We start from the raw sequence: 17,262 nt of genomic DNA on the forward strand, positions 1-17,262 counted from the left end.
TGCCTATGCTAGTAATAGGAAGAGATAAAGTGAAAGAGGTGTTAAAATGATAGTTTTTAGTTTCTTCAATCAAGAAGTTTTTTATTTTAAATGGTACCGGTGAGTACTATTTTCCTCAGGCAGCATATAGAAGAAGATTTCTGCCCTGAGGTTGATGATCTTAGCAGATGTCACTAAGATCCATGTGGGTTCCCACAGAATGGCTGAGGAGTACTAGAGAAATCTTCAGTGTGGGGAACGTTTTCATGCTACAAGCATTGAGGTATGTCATTTATTTCTGAAGAGACTGTGATATATCAGAACTGGCTGACATAGTTCCCAAAGAGGGAAGGGGTAAGCAGTAATCCTATAGACATAAGAAGGGGTATTACTGAAATCCTGTGTATTTATTTTTTATCAGGGCTAAATGCAGCAAGAAATTATGGCAGCATGGTTAAGACACTGGGGCATCATAACGGTTTTTATTACAAAACGGTTATATAGCTGGTTGTTGTACATTGTGCTGGGGGTTCACATGGCTATAATCATACATTTTATGAATGCTTATCCACATGGCTAGTTCTACACCGCTTTACATGCGGTTGTTTAGGTTGAGAGTACATCGTACATGATGGGCGGGGCCTAATTTTCGAGCCTCAGATGCGCAGTTAATTTTGTCAAGAAGGCAGAAAACTTCAGCTTCGGTTGGGCCCAAACTGAGTGATTGTCTACCGGAGTGATATTAAAACGTTTGTCAAATCCCTGGGGGCAGGTAGGCGCCACAGCAGAGCTGTGGCGAGGTGCAGGGGTTTGTCTAAGGTTTTTCATTAACGGTTTTGTGTTAATTTACTCATTTAGGAGGTTTAATTTGCCCCTTGCTTGTGGTGCAATATCCGACTGCAATATAGGATAGTACAACGTTACAATTGAACGTTTGTTAACATTTTTAAGCAGATTTGGAAAAATAGTGCGCTTTTTTATTACTTAAAGGCGCAGTACTTGTTTTTCAAAAATTTGTTTTACATCAACAAATAAAGTGTTTAACGACTTTTGTGGTTATTACTAGCCTGTTCAACATGTCTGACATTGAGGAAAGTCAATGCTCTATGTGTTTAGAAGCCATTGTGGAACCCCCTCTTACATTGTGTCCTTCTTGTACTGAAAGGGCCTTACACTGTAAAGAACATATTTTAGGTAATAAAAGTGTGTCCAAGGATGATTCTCAGTCTGCTGAGAATCAGGATATGCCATCCAATTCTCCCCAAGTGTCACAACCTTTAACGCCCACTCAAGCAACGCCAAGTACTTCTAGTGCGTCTAATTATTTTACTCTGCAAGATATGGCTGCAGTTATGTCTACTACCCTTACAGAGGTATTATCTAAACTGCCAGTTTTACAGGGTAATCACAGTAGGCCAGGTATTAAGGTAAATACTGAACCCTCTGATGCCTTATTGGCCATTTCCGATGTACCCTCACAGTGCTCTGATTTGGGGGTCTGAGGGAGAACTTTCAGACTCAGGAAATGTGTTGCCTCAGACAGATTCAGACGTGATGTCCTTTAAATTTAGGCTTGAACACCTCCGCCTGTTACTTCGGGAGGTTTTAGCAACTCTGGATGATTGTGACCCTATTGTGATACCACCAGAGAAATTGTGTAATATGGACAAATATCTAGAGGTGCCTACTTACACTGATGTTTTTCCAGTTCCTTAAAGAATTTCGGACATTGTTACAAAGGAATGGGATAGACCAGGTATACCGTTCTCTCCCCCTCCTAATTTTAAGAAAATGTTTCCCATATCTGACACCATTCGGGATTCTTGGCAAACGGTCCCTAAGGTGGAGGGAGCTATTTCTACCCTGGCTAAGCGTACAACTATACCTATTGAGGACAGTTGTGCTTTCAAACACCCTATGGATAAAAAGTTAGAGGGTCTTCTAAAGAAATTATTTATTCATCAGGGTTTTCTTTTACAACTTATAGCTTGCATTGTTCCAGTTACTGCTGCAGCAGCTTTTTGGTTTGATGCTCTAGAAGAGTCTCTTAAGGTTGAGACCCCATTAGATGACATTTTGGATAGAATTAAGGCTCTCAAGCTAGCTAATTCTTTTATTACTAATGCCGCTTTTCAAATGGCTAAATTAGCGGCGAAAAATGCAGGTTTTGCCATTTTAGCACATAGAGCATTATGGCTCAAATCTTGGTCTGCTGATGTGTCATCAAAATCTAAGCTTTTAGCTATTCTTTTTAAAGGTAAGACCCTATTCGGGCCTGAATTGAAGGAAATAATTTCTGACATTACTGGAGGTAAAGGTCATTCCCTGCCTCAGGATAAGTCTGTTAAGATGAGGGGTAAACAAAATAATTTTCGTTCCTTTCGAAACTTTAAAGGAGGATCCTCTGCTTCCTCTTCCTCCACAAAGCAGGAAGTGAATTTTGCTCAATCCAAGTCAGTCTGGAGACCTAACCAGGCCTGGAATAAAGGTAAACAAGCCAAGAAGCCCACTGCTGCTACCAAGACAGCATGAAGGGGCAGCCCCTTACCCGGGACCAGATTTAGTAGGGGGCAGACTTTCTCTCTTTGCTTAGGCTTGGGCAAGGGATGTTCAGGATCCTTGGGCATTGGAAATTGTGACCCAGGGGTATCAGCTGGAATTCAAGGATTTTCTCCCAAGAGGGAGATTTCATCTTTCACGTTTGTCTGTAGACCAGACAAAAAGAGAGACGTTCTTACGCTGTGTAAAAGACCTCTATACCATGGGAGTAATTTGCCCAGTTCCAAAACTAGAACAGGGACAGGGGTTTTACTCAAATCTGTTCGTGGTTCCCAAAAAAGAGGGAACTTTCAGACCGATTTTAGATCTCAAATGTCTAAACAAATTTCTCGTTCAAGATGGAGACTATACAAACAATTTTACCAATGATCCAGGAGGGTCAATATATGACCACCATGGACCTGAAGGATGGGTGTCTTCACATTCCTATCCACAAGGATCATCATCAGTTTCTAAGGTTTGCCTTTCTGGACGAACATTATCAGTTCGTGGCCCTTCCTTTCGGGTTGGCCACAGCTCCCAGAATCTTCACAAAGGAGCTAGGGTCCCTTCTAGTAGTTCTCAGACCGCAGGGCATAGCAGTGGTGCCCTATCTGGATGATATTTTGATCCAGGCTTCAACTTATCTGACCAAATCTCACACGACATCATGTTGGCATTTCTAAGAACTCACGGTTGGAAAGTGAATATAGAAAAGAGTTCACTAGTTCACTAGTTCCACTAACAAGAGTTCCATTCTTGGGAACTCTGATAGACTCGGTAGACATGAAAATATTTCTGACGGAGGTCAGAAAATCAAAGATTCTAAATACTTGCCGAACACTTCAGTCCATTCCTCGGCCATTAGTGGCTCAGTGTATGGAGGTCATTGGATTAATGGTAGCAACAATGGACATCGTTTGCTCGCTTTCATCTCAGGCCACTGTAGCTGTGCATGCTCAGACAATGGAATGGGGATTATGCAAATTTATCTCCTCAGATAAATCTGAATCAAGAGACCAGAGACTCTCTTCTTTGGTGGTTGTCACAGGATCATCTGTCCCAGGGAATGTGCTTCCGCAGGCCAGCATGGGTAATAGTGACTATGGACACCAGCCTCTTGGGCTGGGGTGCAGTCTGGAATTCCCTGAAGGCTCAGGGTGTTTGGACTCAGGTGGAGTCTCTACTGCCAATCAATATTCTGGAACTGAGAGCAATATTCAACGGCTTTGGCCAAATTCATAAGATTCCAGTCGGACAATATCATGACTGTAGCATACATCAATCATCAAGGGGGAACAAGGAGTTCTCTAGCGATGATAGAGGTTTTAAAGATTATCCGATGGGCGGAGGCTCACTCTTGCCATCTATCAGCAATCTATATCCCAGGAGTAGAGAACTGGGAAGCGGATTTTCTAAGTCGTCAGAACTCCATCTGGAGGTGTTTGCATCATTGATTCATCAATGGGGCACACCGGAATAGGATCTGATGGCATCTCGTCAGAATGCCAAACTTCCTCGTTACGGGTCCATGTCAAGGGATCCCCAAGCTGTACTGATAGATGCTCTAGCAGTACCTTGGTCATTCAACCTGGCTTATGTGTTTCCACCATTTCCTCTCCTGCCTCGTGTGATTGCAAGAATCAAACAGGAGAGAGCTTCGGTAATTCTAATAGCGCCTGCATGGCCACGCAGGACTTGGTATGCGGATCTAGTGGACATGTCCTCTCTGCCACCATGGAAACTTCCATTGAGACAGGACCTTCTCATTCAAGGTCCGTTCCAACATCCAAATCTAAATTCTCTGCAGCTGACTGCCTGGAGATTGAACGCTTGATTTTATCTAAGCGGGGATTCTCTGAGTCGGTCATTGATACTTTGATTCAGGCTCACAAGCTTGTCACTAGAAAGATTTACCATAGGATATGGCGTAAATATCTTTATTGGTGCGAATCCAAGGGCTACTCATGGAGTAGGGTTAGGATTCCTAGGATTTTGTCCTTTCTCCAAGAAGGATTGGAGAAGGGATTATCAGCTAGTTCCTTAAAGGGACAAATTTCTGCTTTGTCAATTTTACTACACAAGCGTCTGGCAGATGTCCCAGACGTTCAGTCTTTTTGTCAGGCTTTAATCAGAATCAAGCCTGTGTTTAAACCTATTGCTCCGCCATGGAGTTTGATTTAGACTTGTGCATGGTCGAAAAAGTTGTTTCGTTTCGATTCGGATTTTTTCGAATTTCGGTTCGGATCGATTCCAATTTGGAAAAATTTGAATAAATTCATTTCGGATTAGTTTCGGATTCATTCGGATTCGAATAAATTCGGCTGGATTCGGTTCAATTCGGAAATTTGGAATTTCAGTATGTGTTAGGTGGGATGTGTTGTGTATTAGACTAGTATTATGTACTGTATATTAGGTGTAACCCATAGCAGAGTGATATAACCTAATATACTGTACAATACTAGTGTAATCCATGGCCATCCGAATTTACCGAATAAATCCAAACTAATTCGGATTTATTCGGTAGATTCGGTACTACGGTAATTCGGAAATTTGAATCGATCCGAATATCCGAATTTAACAAATTCGTCCGAATTTGGATTCGGAACGAATCGAAACGCACATGTCTACTTTGAATTTAGTTCTCAATATTCTTCAAGGGGTTCCGTTTGAACCCATGCATTCCATAGATATTAAGCTTTTATCTTGAAAAGTTTTGTTGTTAGTTGCTATCTTTTCTGCTCGAAGAGTTTCTGAGCTTTCTGTGTTACAATGTGATTCGCCTTATCTTATATTCCATTCTGATAAGGTGGTTTTGCGTACTAAACCTGGATTCCTTCCTATGCGTGTTTCAAATAAGAATATTAATCAGGAAATTGTTGTTCCTTCCTTGTGTCCTAATCCTTCTTCTAAGAAGGAACGTCTGTTACATAACTTGGACGTGGTTCGTGCCTTGAAGTTTTACTTACAAGCGACCAAGGATTTCCGTCAAACATCTTCTATATTCATTGTTTATTCTGGAAAGCGTAGGGGTCAAGAAGCTACAGCTACCTCTCTTTATTTTTGGCTGAAAAGCATCATCCGGAAGGCATACAAGACTGCTGGACAGCAGCCCCCTGAAAAAGTTACGGCTCATTCTACTAGAGCTGTGGCTTCCACATGGGCTTTTAAAAACGATGCTTCTGTTGAACAGATTTGTAAGGCTGCAACTTGGTCCTCCCTTCATACTTTTTCCAAATTTTACAAATTTGATACTTTAACTTCTTCTGAGGCTATTTTTGGGAGAAAGGTTCTTCAAGCAGTGGTGCCTTCCGTTTAGGTATCTGTCTTGTCCCGTTTATCCGTGTCCTGTTGCTTTGGTATTGTATCCCACAAGTAAGGATGAATCTGTGGACTCGTCGTATCTTGTAGAAGAAAAGGAAATTTATACTTACCTGATAAATTGATTTCTTCTACAATACGACGAGTCCACGGCCCGTCCTGTCTTTTTAAGACAGAATTTATTTTATTTTCAAAACTTCATTCACCTCTGCACCTTTTAGCTTTTCCTTTCTCTTCCTATACCTTCTGTCAAGACTGGGGGTTGAGAGAAGGGAGGAGCCATGGACTCGTCGTATCGTAGAAGAAATCAATTTATCAGGTAAGCATAAATTTCCTTTTATGGTCTTTTACACTGCTTGTAATCTTCTCTAGCTAATTATGACCTCCCTAGAAAATGCATAAAAAACTTACAAATGGACTTACAGACAGGACTGGGTGCAAGTCTCATGGCCTTGGCAGCAATATTAAAACAAAACAAACTAGGTGCCCCACCCTTTCCTAGGTAGTGCTCTTAGAATAAACTGTCAGTGCATTCCTTGACACAGGCAACTTTACCCAGAGAAGACTGGGTACAGAAACCACTAGGGACTAAACATACCCTGCAAAATAAATATGCCAGTATCCACTCATGTACAGAAAGCTGTAAATGTTAAAAACATAAAATGGGAAAATTTAGTTACAGCTTTTGGCCAAGAGATGATAAGCTCAAATGTCCCTTCATAACAACCCCAGTTTTTGCCTGAGTTAACTATTTATAAATAAATTGATATAGAAATTCCTGAAACTCTACATTCTAATATCCAAACAGCAAGAAAGCAAACAATAATCAAATAAATAATATATCTTTCCATTTGCAACATTTTGGGCAAAATTACACCTAGATTATGAGTTTTTTGTTAGGAGGGGTGCAGTGCTAATGAGCAGTTTATGCTCACCGCTCACTTACAGACAGCGCTGTTATTATGGGTTTTTACAAACCCGGCGTTAGCCGCAAAAAAGTGAGCATAGAGCAAAATTTTGCTCCACATCTCACCTCAATACCAGCGCTGCTTACGTTAGCGGTGAGCTGGTAAAACGTGCTCGTGCATGATTTCCCCATAGGAATCAATGGGGGAGAGCCGGCTGAAAAAAAACCTAACACCTGCAAAAAAGCAGCGTAAAGCTCCTAACGCAGCCCCATTGATTCCTAAGGGGAAAATACATTTAAGTCTACACCTGATTGGAACAGCCAATAGAATGCGAGCTTAATCCTATTGGCTGATTGGATCAGCCAATAGGATTGAACTTCAATCCTATTGGCTGATTGCATCAGCCAATAGGATTTTTCCTACCTTAATTCCGATTGGCTGATAGAATCGAAGGGACGCCATCTTGGATGACGTCACTTAAAGGAACCTTCATTCGTCGGGTAGTTGTCGGTCGAGAAGGATGCTCTGCGTCGGATGTCTTGAAGATGGACCCGCTCCGCACCGGATGGATGAAGATAGAAGATGCCGTCTGGATGAAGACTTCTGCCCGTCTGGAGGACCACTTCTGGCCGGTTGGATAAAGACTTCTCCCAGCTTCGTTGAGGACTTCGGCCCGGTTTGGTGAAGACGTCTCATGGTACGGTGATCTTCAGGGGGTTAGTGTTAGTTTTTTTTAAGGGGGGATTGGGTGGGTTTTAGAGTAGGGTTGGTTGTGTGGGTGGTGGGTTTTAATGTTGGGGGGGGATTTGTACTTTTTTTTTTACAGGTAAAAGAGCTGATTACTTTGGGGCAATGCCCCGCAAAAGGCCCTTTTAAGGGCTATTTGTAATTTAGTGTAGGGTAGGGCTTTTTTATTTTGGGGGGGCTTTATTATTTTGTTAGGGGGATTAGATTAGGTGTAATTAGTTTAAAAATCTTGTAATTATTTTATTATTTTCTGTAATTTAGTGGGGGGTTTTTGTACTTTAGATAATTTTATTTAATTGTAATTAATTGTATTTAATTTATTTAATTATAGCGTAGTATTAGGTGTAATTGTAACTTAGGTTAGGTTTTATTTTACAGGTAAATTTGTCTTTATTTTAACTAGGTAGTTATTAAATAGTTAATAACTATTTAATAACTATTGGACCTAGTTAAAATAAATACAAAGTTGCCTGTAAAATAAAAATAAACCCTAAGCTAGCTACAATGTAACTATTAGTTATATTGTAGCTATCTTAGGGTTCATTTTATAGGTAAGTATTGAGTTTTAAATAGGAATAATTTAGTTAATTGTAGTAATTTTATTTAGATTTATTTAAATTATATTTAAATTAGGGGGTGTTAGGGTTAGGGTTAGGTTTAGGGGTTAATAACTTTATTATAGTGGTGGCGACATTGGGGCGGCAGATTAGGGGTTAATAAATGTAGGTAGGTGGCGGCGATGTTAGGGCTGGCAGATTAGGGGTTAATAATATTTAACTAATGTTTGCGATGCGGGAGTGTGGCGGTTTAGGGGTTAATATATTTATTATAGTGGCAGCGATGTCCGGTTCGGCAGATTAGGGGTTAAAAAATTTAGTTTAGTGTTTGCGATGTGGGGGGTTTATGGGTGTACTTTTTAGCACTTTAGTTAAGAGTTTTATGCTACGTTATGCTACGGCATTGTAGTGTAAAACTCTTAACTACTGACTTTTAAATGCGGTACCAGTCTTGACAGAGGGTTTACCGCTCACTTTTGGTCAGACTCGTAATACCGGCGCTATGCAAGTCCCATTGAAAATATAGGATACGCAATTGACGTACGTGGATTTGCGGTATTTCTGAGTCTGGCCAAAAAAGTGAGCGGTACACCTGTACCTGCAAGACTCGTAATACCAGCGGGCGTTAAAAAGCAGCGTTAGGACCTCTTAACAATGCTTTTTAAGGCTAACGCCAAACTCGTAATCTAGCCGTTAGTTTTTCCTCAGATAAGCAATAAAATAACTTTGTTATAAAGTACCATATAGACTACACCAATAATGGGCCAGTATTATCACAATTTAATTAAGCTCAGAGACTTTAACCCCTTAAGGACAAGGCCATTTTTCAATTTCTTTCCCTTAAGGACCAGGGCTATTTTTACATTTCTGCTGTGTTTGTGTTTAGCTGTAATTTTCTTCTTACTCATTTACTGTACTCACACAATTTATATACAGTTTTTCTCGCCATTAAATTGACTTTCTAAAGATACCATTATTTTCATCATATCTTATAATTTACTATAAAACCATTATAAAATATGAGGAAAAAATGGAAAAAACATACTTTTTCTAACTTTGACCCCCAAAATCTGTTACACATCTACAACCACCAAAAAACATCCAAAATAAATAGTTTCTAAATTTTGTCCCGAGTTTAGAAATACCCAATGTTTACATGTTCTTTGCTTTTTTTTGCAAGTTATAGGGCAATAAATACAAGTAGCATTTTGCCATTTCCAAACCATTTTTTATTTTTTCAAAATTAGCGATAGTTACATTGGATCACTGATATCTGTCAGGAATCCCTGAATATCCTTTGACATGTATATATTTTTTTTAGTAGACAACCCAAAGCATTGATCTAGGCCCATTTTGGTATATTTCATGCCACCATTTTACAGCCAAATGCGATCAAATAAGAAAAATCATTCTCTTTTTCACACATTTTTTCAAAATTTTTAGGTTTCTCACTGAAATTATTTACAAACAGCTTGTGCAATTATGGCACAAATGGTTGTAAATGCTTCTCTGGGATCCCCTTTGTTCAGAAATAGCGGACATTTATGGCTTTGGCATTACTTTTTGGTAATTAGAAGGCCGCTAAATGCCGCTGCACACCACACTTGTATTATGCCCAGCAGTGAAGGGGTTAATTAGGTAGCTTGTAGGAAGCGTGTAGGGTTAATTTAAGCTTTAGTGTAGTAAACAACCCAAAGTTTTGATCTAGGACCATTTTGGTATATTTCATGCTACCATTTCACCGCCAAATGCGATCAAATAAAAAAAAAGTTCACTTTTTCACTAACTTTAGGTTTCTCACCGAAATGATTTACACACAGCTTGTGCAATTATGACACACATGGTTGTAAATGCTTCTCTGTGATCCCCTTTGTTCAGAAATAGCAGACATATATGACTTTAGCATTGCTTTTTGGTAAATAGAAGGCCGCTAAATGCAGCTGCGCACCACACTTGTATTATGCCCAGCAGTGAAGAGATTAATAAGGTAGCTTGTAGGGAGCTTGAAGGGTTAATTTTAGCTTTAGTGTAGAGATCAGCCTCCCACCTGACACATCCCACCCCCTGATCCCTCCCAAACAGCTCTCTTCCCTCCCCCACCCCACAAATGTCCCCGCCATCTTAATTACTGGCAGAAAGTCTGCCAATATAAAAAAAAAAGTTTGTTTGTTTTGTTTATTAATTTTTTTTAAAATTATTTATTTTCTTCAGTGTAGGATCCCCCCCTTACCACACAACCTCCCTGAGCCCCCCCCCAACAGCTCTCTAACCCTCCCCCCTCTCACTATTTGGTGACATTTTGGAAACTGGCAGTTGTCTGCCAGTACCCCCTTTTCAAACTTATGTGCATTTTTAATATATTCTTTTATTTTTCTGTAGTGTAGCTGCCCCCCCCCCTCAATACTTCCCTCCCCCTCTCCCAGATCCCTTTTATAAATAAAAATGTTCCTGCCACTCCCACCCCACACCACCCGCTCCCACCAAAACACTACAACCACGCAGCCCCGCCCCCATGCGCACTCCCGCACGCAACGTGGACTAATCCAGCGGAAGTTTCCCAGTGATGGGCCGCCCACCCTCCTCCCTGCAGCGGCTCCCACCCACCAACGATCGGCACCATCGCTGGCCAATGCAGAGAGGGCCACAGAGTGCCAGAAAAGGTATTGCAGTGATGCCTCAATATCGAGGCATCACGGCAATACCTTGAAAGTGGCTGGAAGCGATCAGGATCGCTTCCAGTCGCATTAAACACCTACGTCGTACAGGGTACGTCACTGGTCTTTAAAGACCAGTTTGTGTAAGACGTACCCTGTACGTCATGAGTTGTTAAGGGGATAAGAATGAAGGACTGATATTAAGGACTGATTTTTCTAATTGCACAAGCACTTTATTTGCAGGCAGAGGGTCATAACCTAATAAGTAACCATAAAGGGCTGGATTACAAGTGGAGCGCTAATTTATTGCACACCCATAAACCGGCAAATTTGCCCATTTACAAGTGCACGATAAATAACCACCCATTACAAGTGGCTGGTTAATGTTACCGCAAGCTTGTGGAAGCAATTCTCGCTCCGAAAATTAACCAGAGGTCAAAAAATTGTAGCATCTTTATTTTGTTTTAAAAAAAAAATGCATAAAGCAGTTTTTAGGGGTTAACCTGAGCGGTGTAGGGTGAAAAGTACCTTTACATTACGGTCTATGGGGACTGTTATTCCTATAAATAACATAATTTATGTAAGAACTTACCTGATAAATTCATTTCTTTCATATTAGCAAGAGTCCATGAGCTAGTGACGTATGGGATATACATTCCTACCAGGAGGGGCAAAGTTTCCCAAACCTCAAAATGCATATAAATACACCCCTCACCACACCCACAATTCAGTTTAACGAATAGCCAAGAAGTGGGGTGATAAAAAAGTGCAAAAGCATATAAAATAAGGAATTGGAATAATTGTGCTTTATACAAAAATCATAACCACCACAAAAAAGGGCGGGCCTCATGGACTCTTGCTAATATGAAAGAAATGAATTTATCAGGTAAGTTCTTACATAAATTATGTTTTCTTTCATGTAATTAGCAAGAGTCCATGAGCTAGTGACGTATGGGATAATGATTACCCAAGATGTGGATCTTTCCACACAAGAGTCACTAGAGAGGGAGGGATAAAATAAAGACAGCCAATTCCTGCTGAAAATAATCCACACCCAAAATAAAGTTTAATGAAAAACATAAGCAGAAGATTCAAACTGAAACCGCTGCCTGAAGTACTTTTCTACCAAAAACTGCTTCAGAAGAAGAAAATACATCAAAATGGTAGAATTTTGTAAAAGTATGCAAAGAGGACCAAGTTGCTGCTTTGCAAATCTGATCAATCGAAGCTTCATTCCTAAACGCCCAGGAAGTAGAAACTGACCTAGTAGAATGAGCTGTAATCCTCTGAGGCGGAGTTTTACCCGACTCAACATAGGCAAGATAAATTAAAGATTTCAACCAAGATGCCAAAGAAATGGCAGAAGCTTTCTGGCCTTTTCTAGAACCGGAAAAGATAACAAATAAACTAGAAGTCTTTCGGAAAGACTTAGTAGCTTCAACATAATATTTCAAAGCTCTAACAGCATCCAAAGAATGCAACGATTTCTCCTTAGAATTCTTAGGATTAGGACATAATGAAGGAACCACAATTTCTCTGGCAGAAGAGATTGCCAAAAGGAACAAAACTTTCCAAGAAAGTATTTTAATGTCCAATGAATGCATAGGATCAAACGGAGGAGCTTGAAGAGCCCCCAGAACCAAATTCAAACTCCAAGGAGGAGAAATTGACTTAATGACAGGTTTTATACGAACCAAAGCTTGTACAAAACAATGAATATCAGGAAGAATAGCAATCTTTCTGTGAAAAAGAACAGAAAGAGCAGAGATTTGACCTTTCAAGGAACTTGCGGACAAACTCTTATCTAAACCATCCTGAAGAAACTGTAAAATTCTCGGTATTCTAAAAGAATGCCAAGAAAAATGATGAGAAAGACACCAAGAAATATAAGTCTTCCAGACTCTATAATATATCTCTCTAGATACAGATTTACGAGCCTGTAACATAGTATTAATCACAGAGTCAGAGAAACCTCTTTGACCAAGAATCAAGCGTTCAATCTCCATACCTTTAAATTTAAGGATTTCAGATCCTGATGGAAAAAAGGACCTTGCGACAGAAGGTCTGGTCTTAACGGAAGAGTCCACGGTTGGCAAGAGGCCATCCGGACAAGATCCGCATACCAAAACCTGTGAGGCCATGCCGGAGCTACCAGCAGAACAAACGAGCATTCCTTCAGAATCTTGGAGATTACTCTTGGAAGAAGAACTAGAGGCGGAAAGATATAGACAGGATGATACTTCCAAGGAAGTGATAATGCATCCACTGCCTCCGCCTGAGGATCCCGGGATCTGGACAGATACCTGGGAAGTTTCTTGTTTAGATGAGACGCCATCAGATCTATTTCTGGAAGTTCCCACATTTGAACAATCTGAAGAAATACCTCTGGGTGAAGAGACCATTCGCCCGGATGCAACGTTTGGCGACTGAGATAATCCGCTTCCCAATTGTCTATACCTGGGATATGAACCGCAGAGATTAGACAGGAGCTGGATTCCGCCCAAACCAAAATTCGAGATACTTCTTTCATAGCCAGAGGACTGTGAGTCCCTCCTTGATGATTGATGTATGCCACAGTTGTGACATTGTCTGTCTGAAAACAAATGAACGATTCTCTCTTCAGAAGAGGCCAAAACTGAAGAGCTCTGAAAATTGCACGGAGTTCCAAAATATTGATCGGTAATCTCACCTCCTGAGATTCCCAAACTCCTTGTGCCGTCAGAGATCCCCACACAGCTCCCCAACCTGTGAGACTTGCATCTGTTGAAATTACAGTCCAGGTCGGAAGCACAAAAGAAGCCCCCTGAATTAAACGATGGTGATCTGTCCACCACGTTAGAGAGTGTCGTACAATCGGTTTTAAAGATATTAATTGAGATATCTTTGTGTAATCCTTGCACCATTGATTCAGCATACAGAGCTGAAGAGGTCGCATGTGAAAACGAGCAAAAGGGATCGCGTCCGATGCAGCAGTCATAAGACCTAGAATTTCCATGCATAAGGCTACCGAAGGGAATGATTGTGACTGAAGGTTTCGACAAGCTGAAATCAATTTTAGACGTCTCTTGTCTGTTAAAGACAGAGTCATGGACACTGAATCTATCTGGAAACCCAGAAAGGTTACCCTTGTCTGAGGAATCAATGAACTTTTTGGTAAATTGATCCTCCAACCATGATCTTGAAGAAACAACATAAGTCGATTCGTATGAGATTCTGCTAAATGTAAAGACTGAGTAAGTACCAAGATATCGTCCAAATAAGGAAATACCACAATACCCTGTTCTCTGATTACAGACAGAAGGGCACCGAGAACCTTTGTAAAAATTCTTGGAGCTGTAGCTAGGCCAAACGGCAGAGCCACAAACTGGTAATGCTTGTCCAGAAAAGAGAATCTCAGGAACTGATAATGATCTGGATGAATCGGAATATGCAGATATGCATCCTGTAAATCTATTGTGGACATATAATGCCCTTGCTGAACAAAAGGCAAGATAGTCCTTACAGTTACCATTTTGAACGTTGGTATCCTTACATAACGATTCAATATTTTTAGATCCAGAACTGGTCTGAAGGAATTCTCCTTCTTTGGTACAATGAAGAGATTTGAATAAAACCCCATCCCCTGTTCCGGAACTGGAACTGGCATAATTACTCCAGCCAACTCTAGATCTGAAACACAATTCAGAAATGCTTGAGCTTTCACTGGATTTACTGGGACACGGGAAAGAAAAAATCTCTTTGCAGGAGGTCTCATCTTGAAACCAATTCTGTACCCTTCTGAAACAATGTTCTGAATCCAAAGATTGTGAACAGAATTGATCCAAATTTCTTTGAAAAAACGTAACCTGCCCCCTACCAGCTAAGCTGGAATGAGGGCCGCACCTTCATGTGGACTTAGAAGCAGGCTTTGCCTTTCTAGCAGGCTTGGATTTATTCCAGACTGGAGATGGTTTCCAAACTGAAACTGCTCCTGAGGATGAAGGATCAGGCTTTTGTTCTTTGTTGAAACGAAAGGAACGAAAACGATTATTAGCCCTGTTTTTACCCTTAGATTTTTTATCCTGTGGTAAAAAAGTTCCTTTCCCACCAGTAACAGTTGAGATAATAGAATCCAACTGAGAACCAAATAATTTGTTACCCTGGAAAGAAATGGAAAGTAGAGTTGATTTAGAAGCCATATCAGCATTCCAAGTCTTAAGCCATAAAGCTCTTCTAGCTAAAATAGCTAGAGACATAAACCTGACATCAACTCTGATAATATCAAAAATGGCATCACAGATAAAATTATTAGCATGCTGAAGAAGAATAATAATATTATGAGAATCATGATCTGTTACTTGTTGCGCTAAAGTTTCCAACCAAAAAGTTGAAGCTGCAGCAACATCAGCCAATGATATAGCAGGTCTAAGAAGATTACCTGAACACAGATAAGCTTTTCTTAGAAAGGATTCAATTTTCCTATCTAAAGGATCCTTAAACGAAGTACCATCTGACGTAGGAATAGTAGTACGTTTAGCAAGGGTAGAAATAGTCCCATCAACTCTAGGGATTTTGTCCCAAAATTCTAATCTGTCAGACGGCACAGGATATAATTGCTTAAAACGTTTAGAAGGAGTAAATGAATTACCCAATTTATCCCATTCTTTGGAAATTACTTCAGAAATAGCATTAGGAACAGGAAAAACTTCTGGAATAACCACAGGAGATTTAAATACCTTATCTAAACGTTTAGAATTAGTATCAAGAGGACCAGAATCCTCTATTTCTAAAGCAATTAGTACTTCTTTAAGTAAAGAACGAATAAATTCCATTTTAAATAAATATGAAGATTTATCAGCATCAATCTCTGAGACAAAATCCTCTGAACCAGAAGAGTCATCAGAATCAGAATGATGATGTTCATTTAAAAATTCATCTGTAGAGAGAGAAGTTTTAAAAGATTTTTTATGTTTACTAGAAGGAGAAATAACAGACATAGCCTTTTTGATGGATTCAGAAACAAAATCTCTTATGTTATCAGGAACATTCTGCACCTTAGATGTTGAAGGAACTGCAACAGGCAATGGTACATTACTAAAGGAAATATTATCTGCATTAACAAGTTTGTCATGACAATTAATACAAACAACAGCCGGAGGAATAGCTACCAAAAATTTACAGCAGATACACTTAGCTTTGGTAGTTCCAGCACTAGACAGCGATTTTCCTGAAGTATCTTCTGACTCAGATGCAACGTGAGACATCTTGCAATATGTAAGAGAAAAAACAACATATAAAGCAAAATTGATCAAATCCCTTAAATGACAGTTTCAGGAATGGGAAAAAATGCCAGTGAACAAGCTTCTAGTAACCAGAAGCAAAGAAAAAATGAGACTGAAATAATGTGGAGACAAAAGCGACGCCCATATTTTTTAGCGCCAAATAAGACGCCCACATTATTTGGCGCCTAAATGCTTTTTTTGGCGCCAAAAATGACGCCACATCCGGAACGCCGACATTTTTGGCGCAAAAGGACGTAAAAAATGACGCAACTTTTGGCGACACGTATGACGCCGGAAACAGAAAAGATTTTTTTGCGCCAAAAAAGTCCGCGCCAAGAATGACGCAATAAAATGAAGCATTTTCAGCCCCCGCGAGCCTAACAGCCCACATGGAAAAAAGAGTCAAATTTTTTAAGGTAAGAAAAAATGATTGATTCAAATGCATTATCCCAAATATGAAACTGACTGTCTGAAAATAAGGAATGTTGAACATTCTGAGTCAAGGTAAATAAATGTTTGAATACATATATTTAGAACTTTATAAACAAAGTGCCCAACCATAGCTTAGAGTGTCACAGAAAATAAGATTTACTTACCCCAGGACACTCATCTACATGTTTGTAGAAAGCCAAACCAGTACTGAAACGAGAATCAGCAGAGGTAATGGTATATAAATAAGAGTATATCGTCGATCTGAAAAGGGAGGTAAGAGATGAATCTCTACGACCGATAACAGAGAACCTATGAAATAGACCCCGTAGAAGGAGATCACTGCATTCAAATAGGCAATACTCTCCTCACATCCCTCTGACATTCACTGCACGCTGAGAGGAAAACCGGGCTCCAACTTGCTGCGGAGCGCATATCAACGTAGAATCTAGCACAAACTTACTTCACCACCTCCATAGGAGGCAAAGTTTGTAAAACTGAATTGTGGGTGTGGTGAGGGGTGTATTTATAGGCATTTTGAGGTTTGGGAAACTTTGCCCCTCCTGGTAGGAATGTATATCCCATACGTCACTAGCTCATGGACTCTTGCTAATTACATGAAAGAAATATATGTATATTCTTATATACATACATATGTGTTAATATGTGTATATATATATATATATACACACGTATAAACTCAAACAAATATATTTATATATTCATATACATATATATTTTACATTTGCTGCCCATTGCTGTGCGACTTATCCCCTTCGCTGTGTTTAGGTTTAAGTGGAGCATAAATATTGCATGCGCAAAAGTGCAACTTTGCGCTCCACTCGTAATCTGGCCCAATATTTGCATT

The sequence above is a fragment of the Bombina bombina genome, chromosome 1, assembly GCF_027579735.1.
Source record: "Bombina bombina isolate aBomBom1 chromosome 1, aBomBom1.pri, whole genome shotgun sequence".
NCBI lineage: Eukaryota > Metazoa > Chordata > Amphibia > Anura > Bombinatoridae > Bombina > Bombina bombina.